Raw genomic sequence first — 15,519 nt, forward strand, 5'->3', positions numbered from 1 at the left:
TGTACAACTGGGAGAAGAACTACTGAGTCATCCAGCAACTCTCTGTTTAGCTCTAAGGAGCCACAAGCCCGGCCGCAGCGCTGTACCACATCCATCCCCCAGCGGAATTAGAGGGCTCCACTCCCTCCACATCCACACCAGCGCTTCCTGCCCCGCTGGTGCGGCTTTGTCTGTCTTTGGGATACACAGCCAGAGTGTGGATGCAGAGTCGTATCCCACAGTGGTCTTGCTTGCCATGGCCCCGATGAGTAATGACTTTCAACATCTCTGCACATGGCCATTTACTTTTTACATTTTAGTTTTAAATATTTACCCCTTCCACTTAATTTTGAGTTCTGCTTCTCCATTGCTTCCTTTTCTCCAAAGCCGGCATCTCTGAATTACAATATTAATTGCTCAGTATTAAACTGTATTTTCATTCCCTTTCCATAAACCTTTTCCATTTATACTTTCTATCTACAAGTAGAATTTTCTCTTGTGCTATTTCCCTCTAACTCATTCTCCTATCCCCTAAGCCTTCTTAACTTTACCTATCTCCATACTGGGTAACTAGATGACACAAACATCATTCATTTCCCCTCATTTACTTGTCTTCTGTCACTTGTTTGAGTTTTGCTTTAGTTTTTATTATCTCTTCTTCTTTTATGGTCCTGGGCCTTAAACTCTAAGCCTGAGTGTTTTGAGTTTTTGAGCGTTTGGCCTCCCCTAGCCCCTGTCTCCAGAGACAGGGACGAAGAACAAGAATGATGGATGGTAGCCATGACTCCCTTTGGTCCCCAGCCCAGACCGGCGTGAGAGGTTTGTGCTGGAGGCTGCTACCCCGGGCTTGAAAGTCTACCAGGCCCACGGGAGGACGGTCCACCACCGCTGGCCACGGCGCCCCTGCGCTCTGGCTCTCATCACAGAAGGGTCTCCCTCCTGAGTACTGCCATGGTCCTCACCACCACATCTGCCGCCTCCGAGGCTCCTCCAGGGCCGGATACACAACTTCCCTACGCGTCCCCCGAATGTCTCAGCAGTACAACTGCTCTTCTGTCTCCTGTAGATCAGCAGACTAGAAAGAATCCGGTTAGAAAGAAGACCATTAGCATGTGGCAGACACGATGCCAGCTGCTTTTGCTGTGGGTGAAGAGCACAAACCATACGCCTTCTTCCCCTGCCTTGTAACCAGACATGCTCCTCGGCTCTGTGAGAGTGAATCCTGGGAGAAGTCCTTTCCAGGGTTTCCCCTGAGATCTGGGGCAATCTGCCTTGCCACCTTCCCCTCCCCCAAGCGCAGGAGACCTCAGGACGGAGCGGGTGCTCACAGCGTTGGGGGCCTTGTCCCAGGGGAACCGTGGCTCTGTGTGTCCAGTCTAACAGGCAAGAAGGCCATGCCCACGGGGCTCGTGTGAGGACTGGCTCGTGTCTGTGTTAGGAGAGCCAGGACCAATGTGCAACTTCTTAGATGGGAAAAGAAACCCTGGAGCCTTTGGCAGGCTGGTGAGGGAAAGCAGTCCCCGGCGAGTGCCCGTTTGAAGTCCTGCTAGCCGGCAGCCTCTGAACCGGGCGAGGCCCGCCCAACAGGGGCCTGGCTGGCAGAACGTCAATGTCTTACAGAGTTTTCCCTCCCTCCAGAGTACATTTTATGTCTCCCCAGCACACGTCATGTTCTGAGCTACTCACAAAAGCCGTCAGAGCTGCCCTCGTTTTCCCGGTCACACTCATTTGTAATTATATTTGATGTTCACACTGCAGCTCTGCAGCCTGGCTCTAGATGAGCATTCCTTCCCCATGATGCAAACCAATATCCTCCGAGGCCGCTAAAATGGTTTGCTCATGGCTTCCTAGCCTCTCTTGCCATAGTTTCCTTCTGCGCCCCCTGGGGCCTTGCCAGCATGTTTCCTGTAATTGCTGCAGAGAAACTACAGAGCCTCCTGCCAGGGCCTCGAGTGTTCTTTGGTGCCCTGCCACCAGCTGCTTTCTAGATAAGCAGCCATAGCATGAGCCAGGGTGTGGATGGGCCTGGCGTTGATTCACACAAACGCAAGACGCTCCCAGAATGTCTCAGCCTTGGGGCCCGTAAGAGGCAGATCAAACCCAAATAATGGGCCGATGGAGTACCAGGAGGAGGGTCCCACAGCACCCCTCCGCTCAGAGCCATTGCCAGCGACGTTGGGGTGGGGTCTCCTCACTGCCCTGCTTCTGCTCCACGGCTGCAGGACTTCGGGCTGAAACAATTCTCATGCCCTGGTGGCGTACTGAGACAATAACACAATAGCCCTGGAGAAAAGCTGATAGTGGTCATTTTAAACAGGAAACCAAACCCAAGAATGATCAAAGCATTTTTTCGGAATCACAGAGGGCTGCAGTTGGAAAATCTGTCACACTCAACACGCTGAGTCTCAGCGCCAGCTGCATGCCAGGCGCTACGCTGGGCACTGGGAACACGGAAACGCTGACACCCCGTCTCTGCCCTGAGAGGAAGAATCGGCGCTCAACCTGGGGACACCCACATCTGACCACAGACAGGGACACAAGGCAGGCAAGGGGCCAAGGTGAGCGGCCTGTGCTCTTCAGCTCAGGGCCTCGCTGCTGTGAGCTCCCCGGGAGGTGTGAGAGAACCAGATGGTACTATATAAAGCAAAAGCAAACAAAAAAAAAATGGAGCTCAGAGAGTCTACACGCACTTGGGATGGCAGCCTGGGTCCCCGGCCCCCATGGCCCCTGGTTCACTGGACCCTTCTCTGCCCACATCATGCCCAGACTCCCAGGACGTGGTGAAGGACAAAGGCAGGCAGGCTGCTTCCTGCATGGGTTTGCCTGTCATCGTCCACCAAGCACTAGACCATCTTTGAGTTCAATCCCCTCCCCAGCACCTCCCCAGGGTCTCCTGCTCCACTAGTCACACAGCTCAGTTTCCCTTTGGAAAGCTCACAAGACAGAGGAGACATTCCCACACTCGGAGCAGGGGACACAGAAAGGCATGTCCAAGTGGTTCCAAGAATGAGCAGCTCAAGTGGATTGTTCATCTAAATGACTTTATTAGTGTCAGAGACCATAGCATCACTGTTTGCTCTTGCTCTGTGGGAACCAATACCTCTTTAAAATACAGCTATTACTTAACTACAGGAACTTTTTATTCATAATCTTGATGTACATTTTCAAAACACCCCCTCCTCCCACCTTCCTCCAAGCCCTTGTCAGGCGGTGGTGATGTGTCCTCTGCTAGCCTGCACTTTAATATTTTGCAGCTGCAAAGTCGAGAGGCGTCTCCTGTTCTTGTTACTAGCTGGTGCTTCACAGAACAGTTTCTCGGAACACTATGGCTTTAGGATAAAAGGGCAAAGTGAACCGTGAGAACTGAATAGTTCCTTTTGGGACCACAATACCTAGCTAGAAACATGATCTTCTGCACAGTTTATAGCATCGCTGCTGGTCACTGACACAGATCTGAATATCTGTCAGTCTTCTTGAGCCACCATCAGACGTAGAAGTGAGCAGGGCCGGTGGTGAATTCTTACCTTCCCCTCGGCTGAACTTGGGGACCCCACAGCCCCTCCTTCACCTGAGGCTTCTGCTATCTCCTCAGCTCTGCTATTCTCTCTCTGTCTCTCTCTTGCACTCTCTTCTCTCTCTCTCTCTCCCTCTCTCTCTCCCCCCTCTCTCTCCCTCCCTCTCTCTCCCTCTCTCTCTCCCCCCCTCTCTCTCCCTCCCTCTCTCTCTCTCTTTCCCTCCTCTCTCTCTCTCTTTCCCTCCCTCTCTCTCTCTTCTCTTTCTCTCTCTCCCTCTCTTCCTCTCCTTCCCTTCTCATACCCAACAAAACCCTGTGCAGCTGCTTCAGGCACACTTAGGGGGTGAGCGCACGTGCTCCATGCCTGCATTTGTTCCGTCAGGCTAAGGTGCAGGCTGAGATGACCCTCGGAGATGCCTGAGCCCTGGTCCCTAGGACCTCAGCATGCTGCAGATCGGACTAAGGATTCTAAAACGAGCAGGTTATTCTAGACGATCTGGGCGGGCCCCACAAGCAATCACAACCGTCCTTACAGAGGGGGCTGATGTGACCCCAGAGGCCGAGCTTCCCGAGTTTGGGGGGGGGGGACACAAACCTAGGAGCAGCTGCAGCCCCGGGAAGCGGGAAGTCAGTCCTGCTGTGCTCTGGCCCAGAGCGGCTGCCGTTGGACTTGGGCCTCTGGAACTGTAAGGGGATCACTGTGCTCTGCGACTGGTTTCAGCAGCCAGCGGGAACTAATGCAGGATGTGCAGTGCAGCATGGCCTCCCTGAAATGCGGTGTGTGTTCTCGAGGAGGGGAGTCCTTCGGACCAGGGATGAATCTGCGGGCGGGGGGGGGGGGGGGGATTGGTACTCAGCGGAGGAGATGACAGCTTCCGAGTGGGGAATTTTCCACCCACATCTAGCAGACCTGCCTCTGTTTCCCCATGTAAGAATTGGAGCCCCTAGTCCCTGGGGTTGGGGGAGCTACAGACACTTTACACAGAAGAGGCTGGTCAGTTTTTGAGGACATTCTGGCTGACTGAAATGCCCACTCCAGAGACATCAGGTTCTGATGGAGGAAGTTTGAGATGGAGCTTGCCCCTTGAACTTTTAGCAGCATGGCTGTAATTGCTAGTGTAGAGCTTGAAAGTCCCCCAGAAGCCCCTATGTCAGAGGCGTGGTCCCCAGAGAGGCACTAAATGGAGGTAAAGACTTCGAGGCGGGGTGAAGTGGAAAGTCTTTAGGGCAGGGCGTCAGGTCCTGGGACAGGGACTAAAGACCACCTCTACCTTCCTCTTCCTCTCTCTCGCAACAGAGCAGAACCTGCTTCTGAACACAGACTTATCTCCCCTCCCCCCCTCTTCCCCAAGAAACTGTGCTGGTCTCTCCTTGGGGTTGGGCTAGGACAGCGGCGCCCTTTGAACCTTTCCAGCTCGGGTCTGAACAGACATCTCCACCACTGTTCATTCGTACTTGTAGGGATTCCCCCCCCCCCCCACTTCGTTTAGTCTCCGATAAACCTTTCTTTATCGATTTCCGTTAGCTTCTTCCAAGGTATTAGAAGACTTAATGTCAATTTTCATTTCCAAAACTGGTAGCAATTGAGGAAAGTGCTTTCTTCGGATCAATACTTGCTCCGGACTTGACAGTGAGCGATTAATAATTGCATGGTACATGACTTGACTAGAGGAAGAAACAAAAGACGAAAAATCAGGAGCCAAAAGGACTGCGGCCGATGCCCAGAACCCAGCGGACGATTCCGTGGACAGGGCTTCGTGGAGGGGACTCAAGTGCTGAGCGAAGCAGAAACACCACCGCACTGCGGCAGGGACTGAGCCCCTCTGGGAGCCCGCATGGCTGCTGCGGCCCTGGCCCCGGCCCGGGCCTGGTGCTCCCTGACCCCCGCCCCCCCCCCCCCCCCCCCCGCGCTCCCTGACCTCCCTGACCCGACCCCCAGGCTAAGCTTCCTCAGCCCCGTGCGGGTCACAGGCGCCACCTGGCTGGCTGGTGGCCTCTCCTCATCACCAGAGGGCTTTGGGTGGTCCTGCTCTAACTGAAGTCCGTGAGCCTCGGTCCCCAGCTGCCTCCTCCTCTCCCACCCTGAGTTTCTCCCAGGAACCCTGACTCGTCCTAGGCACGGCAGGGGCTGCAGGGTGGCGCTGGCCTGAGCGGCAGGACACCCTGACCCGGAGCAGAGCAGCATAGAGCAGGAAAGGCGATTTTCAGGTGGAGGAAGGTTTCCCCAGCCCAGCACAGAGCCACCACCCCGGGAAGCCGCTCAGCCAGGACTCAGCTGCACCTGTGTCCACCTGGAGAAATGCCCCCCGCCCCCCGCTAGTCTCCTTTAGGCCCTGGGGGGCCAGTCCCAGGGGAGCAGCCTGGCCAGCCCGGGATCTCCTCCCCTCCCCCAGGGGCTGTCCTTCCAAACACGGAGTTGGCATAGACCAGCAGAACACACACACACGTGCACACACGCACACACACGTGCACACACACACGCGCACACACACGCACCCAGACACTCATGCTCTCATACATACACATGCACTCACACACGCTTTCACTCATATGCGCACACACTTTCTCACATGTCAAAAATCACACTCATTCACACACTCTACTACATTTACACTCACTTTTCATCCCTTCACACACATCCACACCAATGCTCACGGATACTCACATTTTCATGCACTTACACATTCACCCTCAGACACTCACACAAGCACACGTTTTCATATTTCTCCACTCTTGCACACACATTCATGCACATGTACGCACGCCCTCATTCGTGTTCCCTCACACATTTGCACTCACACAAGCTCACCCTTTCATACCTATGCACACCCAGACACACTCAGATACTCTCATACATTCACATATTCCCTCACACATACGTTTGCACGCGCACACACGCACAGCACACTTTTCCAAGTCGCACCTCTGTGAAGGGAGTGGGGCCGCGAGGAGCAGAAACACGGCCGTAAGCACCCTGCTAGTAGGGTGTGGATGCCAACACGGGGGCATCCACTCCTCCATCTTGGCCCTGGTGGTCTTCCATCCTTCCCACGCTCCCTGAGCCCTGCCAGACAGGGCTGCGGCAGGCCAGGAGTAAGGCCTGAGTTACCTTCCTGCTGCCCTCACCCCCCACACACCACTCAAAAGACCTGAAGAACCACTTTCAAAAGCCCAGATGCCCAGGTCGGCCCTGCAGCTGGGCAGAGGGACGGAGGGAGGGCCTGGTAAACTGGGGTGAGGGCCATCTGTCCCCCACTTCCCAGGCTTCTCTCTCGGTCTCCCACCCGCACGTGTCACCTGCCGGGAATGGTGAGTGCTCTGCCGGGAACGGTGAGGAGAGCTCTGCCGGCGTCCATGCAGCCCGCTCGCCAGAGCTCTGAGAAAGAGGCTGCGCCAGGGTGCCGGAGTTCCAGCGCCCGGGCGGAGCTCGGTCAGCTGCGCTCCTCATCAGCACCGCCTTGAATGTTGGCTTCAGAACAGCACTGCGCCACTCGACCGCTTCTTTTCAAAATAAAATGCTAGGTATTTCATTTTAAAGAAAATCCAGGAATTGATATAGATGATAGATATAAATAAATACATTATTTAGGATTGACAGATAGGATGGAGGTAGAAGGGTAGACAATGGATAGATGGATGGGTGGATCAACTACAGAGAATGGTTACTTTCTCCAAAGATCACACCTCCCAGCCATTCTCTCCAAGCTGGCTTGTCACAGCCTTCCATCTTTTGCCAGCTGAGAAGAGGCCTCCTGTTCCCATCTTCCCGCTCAACAATCTTTAAGCTGGGAGGAGATGGCTGCATTGATGACAACTCCATCAGGGATGTCAGCCCTGTGTGCTCCCAGGAAAGCACACATCAGAAAGGATTAAGAGGCCGCATAAGCTCCTGGAAGCAGCTGTCTTCCCAGGCCTTGGCCAAAGGGTTTGAAAATGAACAAACACCCTCTTGACCTTGAACAGAACTGTCCTCACCCACACGGCCACGAATCGTCCAAGTCAGCATCTGGCTCTCTTCTTGTGGTCCCTGCTGGGAAGACTGGAGCCCTGGGACGGTTGGACACAGAGCAGCAGGAGGAGTCGGCCAAGACACAGATGTGCAAAGCACATGTCCAACAGGCTCCCCCACCAGCCCCACGGGGCCCCACGGGGTGCGTGCTCACACCCCTCCTCTGCCCGAAGGCTATGTCCCGGCTCTGCATATAGTTTGGGGATGTATATGTATACTTCCTCAAGTGTCCCCAAAGGAACGCTTCAGCAGCAAAGCAAACTCGTGTCAAAGTCTGGGGGAATGACCTGTGTTCTTTCCTGAGCTTTCTGCTTGTATCTTAAAAGCCTGAGGCAAAGGCTTCGGGAATGAACCTATGCAAACCAGGAGTTTGTTCCACCTTTGAGGAGAAAGAACCTGTTAAAGGCAGGTCACATGTTTCTGCTTAGATTTATGATAAAGCCCTACTCCCCATTGCTGCCAGATTTTTCCTTCCTTCAAAAAGAAAAGAATCTACTTACTTTGGAACCTGCTAAGCATAAATGAAAGGCCCATGGGAAGCAAAGTCAAAGTCCATCCTGTGACCATCAAGTTGCACCTAGAATTTAAAGCACTTTCAGAATGAAGCAGGTTATCTCCACCGAAGCTCAGCACGTTGCAGAAGCGGTGCTTCTGTGAGTTCCAGTTCCTTATTCCTGACGCGCGAAGCCCGGGCCTCCCAGGAGCAAGCCAGCGCCCGCAGGGCCCCGATGGTTCCTGTGTTCTGGTGGCGAGCAGGACTGCTGCAGCTCCAGGCCATTCTGTGCTAAGGCGTGGAGCAAACAATAACTGGTTTTCATAGATGGCAACTTTTTTTTACAAAGCCTTAGATCATAGTCTTATTAAGTATAGCAGTTCAAAATAAGCTTCCCTGGGAACACCGGGGGACTGGGGGCCGCGGGAAGGCCACTAGGAAGCTCCCACGTGGTCTCTGCTGACCTCCCCAAAGCTGACTTCCCTCCAGGAATGTCCATTTCCTTGATGCCTTGCTTGAACGCGGACCAACCACCCCACTGAGATGGGTGAAAACTCTGTGCCTTTGCCCTTTATGAATGGCAAGCCCATTGTTTGTTGGTTTTTCTTTAAAGCTCCAGTGTCCAGAAAGCTTGGAGAGTTTCTAGAACTTCTCCTCTGCCAGGGCCAAGCTGCCAGTAGACTGCATCCAGAAGCTGTTCATTCTCCCAGCCACACCTGAAGACCCTGCCAGAACTGTGATCTGCCTTCCTGCTCTTGTTCCCCTCTCGGCCTCCACCACAGCTCAGCTGAGGAGCAGTGCCTCGGTTTCCTCCCCGGTCTCTGGCTGGTCTCTGCGCTCACTGGCGCTGCCTGGGCTGAGACTCACAGTCTTTGCAGCCATGCCCCTGCCTGGGTGGAAGTCGGTTCCTGCAGCCCTGCGCTCCATACTCTCTGACCACTCTGCTCAGCATGTCCCTGGAGAAGGTTTTAAGACTTAGACACAATCCTACTGGACATGTTTATGCTTCTTGCCTCCCCTCCCACCCCTGAGCTGAGAGCAAGCTTTCTCCCTCAGCAGACCCGGTCTCCAAAGCCCCAGCGGCCCAGAACCACACGTACAGCGAGGGGCGTCGGCATGCTCTTAAAGAAAGAACTTGGCCACTTGGCTTCCTTCTGAGAGGCTGCATTCATGACATTATTTTAAAAAGCAGAACTCGGTGATCATTTCCAGGCTACACAAGGCTTGGTGGAGATGCTGCATCCGCGATCCGCTGTCTCCCTGCAAGTGAACTTCGCTTCACAGCTCTTACGACACGACGGGTGAAGGCTTTCAAGGTGTGAGTAGGAGGTTTGCCTCTCAACACTATCCCCACGCGCTGTGGTCTAGACAAAGCCTCTGGTGCCCACGTGGGTGACCCCCTCTTGCTCGTGAATTGCAGAGGAAGGATTTTTCTCCCCAAGATGGCATCTCCCCCATTAGACACAGCATCTGCCTGCGCCTCACCACGGTCTGAATGGTGTGGGCCGTGGTGGGCAGAGCAGAGTCAGACATCATGCCCCCCGATCCTGCTCACAGCTGCGCCCTGGCCCACACCCCCAGCCCTCCCCCCCCCAGACCTCTTCTGCCCCACTGGGGTGGCCAGCTCTGCTGCCGGCAGGACAGGCCGGTCCCCCTCCCCCCCCCACTTCCCCAGCAGCACCCAGCTTTGAGCTCTCTTGCAGCGGCCCTCATCCCATATGTGGGGGGGGGAGGGGAGGAACCAAGGCCACCGCCAGCGCTGTCCCGTCTGGTGCCCAGCATGCTGCCTGGCCGCTGGACAGGTGTGAGGCGCTGCAGATGCAGGGAGGGAGCGGGGAGGCCGCAGGAGAGACATCAGAACCTTCTAGCGCAGTGGGGAGACCCCGAGCCCCAGCTTCCCTGGGAGAAGTCCTTGGTCGGAATCCCTGTAGTTTTGCGCAGCTGGCTCTCGCTGAGGGAGGCCGGCCGGGCACCCGGTGTCTCCCTGATCGCCCTGTGTGGCCGTCTGTGACGGGGCAGCAGGCACCTCTCGGCACCTTCTGGTCCCCTGTTCTCGAAAGATCCCAGGAGCTCAGCCTCTGCCAGCTATCCGGGGGTGGGCAGGACCAACGCTGTCATCTGCAGAAGGAAACTTGGGCAAGAGCCTTGGGGCTCTGTGTCATTGTAACCCCGGCCCCCTGCCCGCATTGTCTCCTGCCTAGGAGCTGCCCGCTGTGGACGGCAGACCCCGCTGTGGACGGCAGACCCGGGAGCTGCCCGCTGTGGATGGTAGACCCGAGAGGCTCAGACGTGAAAGGACTTCCCTACTGCTCACGGCCCCTGAGGCGGAGACACGGCTCGCACAGCCGGCAGAGCTCTCGCTTGAGGGGGAATGGACTCACGGACGCCTTCTCCCTTCTGCTGGAATCCTTGGGCACGGTGTGGACTTTGTGTCGTGTGTGTGTGTGTGTGTGTGTGTGTGTGTGTGTGTATAATATATATATATATATATATATATATATGTTTAATGTTTTAAACTGTTATTGTAAAGGTGATGTACATTTGACCTAAGTCAGGGAAAGAGCACATTTCTCTTTGGACAGTGTCACACCTTCCTTCGCTCTCTGCCGGTTTTTCCCTCCCATCCCCACCCACAGGTTGTCTAGTTCATTTTCAACATCGTGTTTAGCGAGTACCACTGCCACATTTGTTCAGTCTCTGTCCCTCCATTTCTGTGGCCCCTACTCTCCCAGAGACACATACCTGAACAAACAAGACAGAAAGAAAACAAAAACAGCAACGAAGAAAAACCCTCTTGTTTCCATTTCCTGAAGCTAAGTGTGACACATAGTCTATGTTCAGATGTGCAGAGACAGTGCACCTCTGTGTGTCTCTCCTGGGCCATCTAGATTCTGTGTGCCTCTCCTGGGCCATCTGTATTTTGCCCGAGGAAAGGAAGCATAGGTTTAGACCACTTTCTTCAAGTACAAGCCAAAACATCTCTTCCCAGCCTTTCTTGCCGGCCATGGATGTGGAATTTGGCCTCTTGTACAAAACCTGCAAGGCAACGCCCTGTGCTCACAGCTCCCTGAAAAGGATTCAGTAAACCACAGGCCGCCTCCCAGCGCTCCAGCGCAACCTTCAGGAGTAGAAGCTGAAGCTGGTGCTCTTGGACTGACACAGCTCACACAAAGCTCTGGGCTATGGAACCATCCACGGCCACCAGCAGCCACCGATGCCTGGGGATGCTGTGCCCAGGGATGCATCACCCTGGACAGCTAACTCCCGAACTCCAAGAACCCCATTCTGAGCGCCAGAACAGGTTCAGCCAGGTGTGACCTTGTATCAGGAATAATGGTGGGGCTTGGGGAAGGGTTGGCTCAAAGATGATTCCAAGCTGAGCACCAGTGCACACCTGTAATGCTAGCTACGCAGGAGGCTGAGATCTGAGGATCATGGTTCAAACCCAGCCTGGGCAGGAAAGCCCATGAGACTCTGATCTCCAGTGAACCACCAGAAAACAAGTGGTGCTGTGGCTCAAGGGGAAGAGCACTGGCCTTGAGCTCTACCCAGGCCCAGAGTTCAAGCCCCACAACCAATAAAAAATAAAATAAAAAAGATGATTCCAATGCTGCATTTTAAGAAAAAATATTCAAAAGTTACTATTCTTCAGCAAAAAGTAAGAATGTTTACAATAAGAATATTGATTAAAGCTCTAATTTCAGGAATTGTATAACGTTCTCAGAACGATGCAGCCTCTTATGAGACTATTTGCTCCAGTTTCATCTCCTCATCTTCAAAGCAATGGCACAGCACTGGGGGCATGAAAGGGATGTGATTAAAGAGAAGGAAACGGCACCACAGGCCGGGTTTGAAATGCTCCGAGGGTCTGGGAAGGGAGGTTTGCAGGGCCAATGCTGGTCTGCAAGGCGGCAGCTGCCGGCACTGCACAGAACCCCGCACACACCCTGTGCGCCCGAGCTGAGTTGAGCACCGAAAAACACGCCTTTATCTTATTTTCCTTTTGTGTTTGAAGCTCAATGGTTACCAGGCAGGTATTCGATCACTTGAGCCACATACCCAGTCCTGTTAGTGATTTTTTTCATTGTTATTGTAAAGGTGACATTTGGAGGGATTACTGATTCATAACTCAGGCAATAAGTATATTTCTTTTTGGACATGTCATCCCTTCCATCTCTGTCTCTGTTTTTGCTTCCCTCCCTCCCCACAAGTTGTAGAGTTCATTGTCAACACAGTGTCTAGTGAGTACCACTCTGCATTTGTTCACCCTTCATGCCTCCAGCATTACTTTTGGACAGGTTCTTAAACTTTTGCTCAGGGTAGGCCTCGTACGGTGTGTCCTGTCTACGCTTCCGTGGTGTCCAGGTGAGAGATGCGTGTCACCATGTCCAGCTTATTATTGAAATGGACTCATGCTACCTTTTTGCCCAGACTGTGATCTTCCCGATCTCAGCCTCCCAAGTAACTGGGATTACAAGCACAAGCCACCATGCCAAACCCACAAAACATGGTTTTAAAGAAGGGAGGCTGTAGCTGGGTGCCGGTGGCTCACGCCTGTAATCCTAGCTACTCAGGAGGCTGAGATCTGAGGCTCTCACAGGCAGGAAAGCCCATGAGACTCTTATCTCCAATAAACTACCAGAAAACTGGAAGTGGTGCTGTGGTCCATGGTAGAGCGCTCACCTTGAGCTGAAATGCTGAGAGACAGCGCCCAGAGTTCAAGCCCCATGACATACTAAAAGAAAAAAAGAAGGGAATCTGTGGCTCTAATCTGGTTAAAAGCATAGGTCTTCCCCAGGCAGGGAACAGGGCAAGAGGCTCACTTATGCCCAGTTTGGAGACTGGCAGAAGCAAAAATGTACAGGGCCCTGAGTGTCAAGATGGAAACCCTACCCAAACTTGGCTGTGCATGAGACAAGACACAGCCGGAGGAAGGAGGCGAGCTCTACGTGAGATTCCCCAGAGCGCTTGACAGTGGTCCCTGCATGCTGTGCGGTGACTTTAAGTGTGACGCTTGTGGAGGTGCTCAAATTCTGCTTGGCCTAGACCAGAATTCTTTTGTGTGAATTAAGCTCAGGAGATCAAAGATGGAGAAGCTGGGGGTGGTGTGCATTGTACATCTACACTTTGATCTCCCGCCTGGTCCACAGACGTGTGTCACTCAGTTTCCAGTTTGAGGGCAGGAAGGGCTGTTAGTATGAGAACCTGAAGCTTAAACCAGGCGCGGGGTGCAGAGTCACACACGGGTAAGCAGCACAGCCAAGATAAACGCGGGGTCATTTCATCTCAGAGCTCCTGTTGGAACCACCAGGCCGTGGGAGCACAAGGCGCTGGCTGCCTTAGAAGAGGAAGTGAAAGTGGAATGTGGACCGTCCTGAGGCGTAGAGAGAGTGTTGAGGACTCTAAAGATCTCGGCTCCTAGCACATCAGCTCCCCGAAGGATGCACAGGCTGCTTCTTGTCAGCCTTTTTTTTTTTTTTTGTCGGTCGTGGGGCTTGAACTCTGGGCCTGGGCGCTGTCCCTTAGCTCTTCAGCTCAAGGCGAGCGCTCTACCACTTGAGCCACAGTGCCACTTCCGGTTTTCTGGTGGTTTATTGGAGATAGGAGTCTCATGGTCTCTCCTTCCCCGGGCTGGCTTTGAACCGCGATCCTCAGATCTCAGCCTCCTGAATAGCTAGGATTACAGGCGTGAGCCACCAGCGCCCGGCTTTGTCAGCCTTTTGAAGTGTTCTGCAACCTAACTGACCAGCAATTTGCTAGAGCAGTGACTTCACGACCCGGGAAGAGCACTGCGGGGAGAACAAGGTCAGCCCAGGCACCACAGCTTTCCAGGCGGCCTTTGAAATCCAGTAAGTAGGAAACTGGCCAGAGGCGTTGTCACTGAAGTAGCCGTGAAAGCCATTACCCGGGAAGGGGTGTGGCGCAGAAGCCGACGCCCTTTTCTATTGCCTTTGCATCGGGAATGTGTCTCAAACAAGTTGGAGGCCCAAGCTGGTGTGTGCTTCTGGAACAACTGGGCCTGACTGGAGGAAACAGCCACGGGGGGCGTGGCCTCAAAGGTCCATTAGGACTCCGGCCTTTTTTCTCTTTACATGGCTAGCTGCCATGAGGTGGACAGTTACTCCAGCCATGATGTGTCACCTTCTCTGCCACTCGCTCCAGCCATAATGTGTCACCCTGGCAAAGTAAGGCAGCCAAACCAAGCAAGGTGTTAGCCATTCACCTAAAGCAAGTTGAGAACTGAGAGGATTGGGCAATGTTGGCAGGGCTGAGCGGCACAGCCAGGACTGCCGCTCCTCACAGGCATCCACACGCTCACGTGGCCTGAACCCTATTGTTCTTCTGCGGGAGAACCCTGATAATCCCGCAGCAGGTGCCCCTGGCTGCCCGTGTAAATGTCCTGCAATCCTAAAACTGCTCTCATCAAAAGATAACCTTGACTATACTCTGGGCTGGGAAGATGGCTCAGTGGTAGAGCGCTTGCCTTGCATGCCTCAGCAACACATAAGCAAAATGAAAAAAGCCGGAAGTGGCGCTGTGGCTCAAGTGGTAGAGCGCTAGCCTTGAGCTGAAGAGCTGAGGGACAGCGCCCAGGCCCAGAGTTCAGGCCCCGCAGCCAGACCCAAAAAAATATATATATATAACCTTGACTATACTCTCCCAAGATAAGCTGTGAAAGCTGACTTCCGGTGACTAGATGAGTATAAAAACTACTTGTGGGCCAGGAATGTGGGAGAGCGCTTGCCCAGCATGCAGAAAGCCCTGGGTTCAATTCCTCAGTTCCACAGATGCAGAAAAAGCCAGGAGTGGAGCTGTATGGCTCAAGCGGTAGAGTACTAGCCTTGAGCAAAAGAAGCTCAGGGACAGTGCCCAGGCCCTGCGTTCAAGCCTCAGAACTGGCAAAAAAAAAAAAAAAAAAAAAAAAAACCTACTTGTTTTTAATTTGAAATAAACTGTTTGCTGGGCCTCCTTTACAATCTTTTACAGTTCAGATAATGATGGGCAATATACAAATGACAGACACAGGTAAGTAGACATAAATAGATGATAGGTAAATATAGGTAGAGATAGATAGATAAGATAGACAGACAGACATTAAATGTAGGACTGAGTTCAGTAGTAGACTGCTTTGCTAGCATGTAAAAGACTCTGGGTTGTATCCCTAGGACAGTTAAGTTAAAAAAAAACAAAATCTGATATGCACAGTGTTTATTATATTAGATAAAAGCATTCTTCTGCAAGAGTTTAAAAATTAAAACAAGCTGGGCATCCGTGGCTCATACCTGTAATTCTAGCTACTGAGGAAGCAGAGATCTGAGGAACACAGTTCAAAGCCAGTCTTGGCAGGAAAGTCCATGAGCTCTTATATCCAAATAACCCCCAAAAAAGCCAGAAGTGGAGCTGTGACTCAAGTGGTAGAGCATTAAACTTGGGCAAAAATGCTACAAGGCATTGCCCAGGCCCTGAGTTCAAGCCCCAGAATTGATACACAAACATTAAAAAATAAATAAAATGAACTTCACT

At 53.1% G+C, this 15,519-nt stretch overlaps 1 long non-coding RNA gene across 1 annotated transcript; it reads right to left on the reverse strand.

Annotated features, from left to right (window-relative positions):
- Window positions 1-3,227: 3,227 nt before the first annotated feature.
- On the reverse strand, window positions 3,228-5,103 carry LOC122119429. Its single transcript, XR_006149568.1, has 3 exons — window positions 4,996-5,103; window positions 4,089-4,314; window positions 3,228-3,308 (listed from the first exon to the last, which is right to left on the reverse strand). It is a non-coding gene; the product is annotated as an uncharacterized LOC122119429 (long non-coding RNA).
- Between the last annotated feature and the right edge of the window lie 10,416 nt (window positions 5,104-15,519).

The sequence above is a fragment of the Dipodomys spectabilis genome, unplaced genomic scaffold (assembly GCF_019054845.1).
Source record: "Dipodomys spectabilis isolate Male_0828 unplaced genomic scaffold, ASM1905484v1 ptg000169l, whole genome shotgun sequence".
Classification (NCBI taxonomy): Eukaryota; Metazoa; Chordata; class Mammalia; order Rodentia; family Heteromyidae; genus Dipodomys; species Dipodomys spectabilis.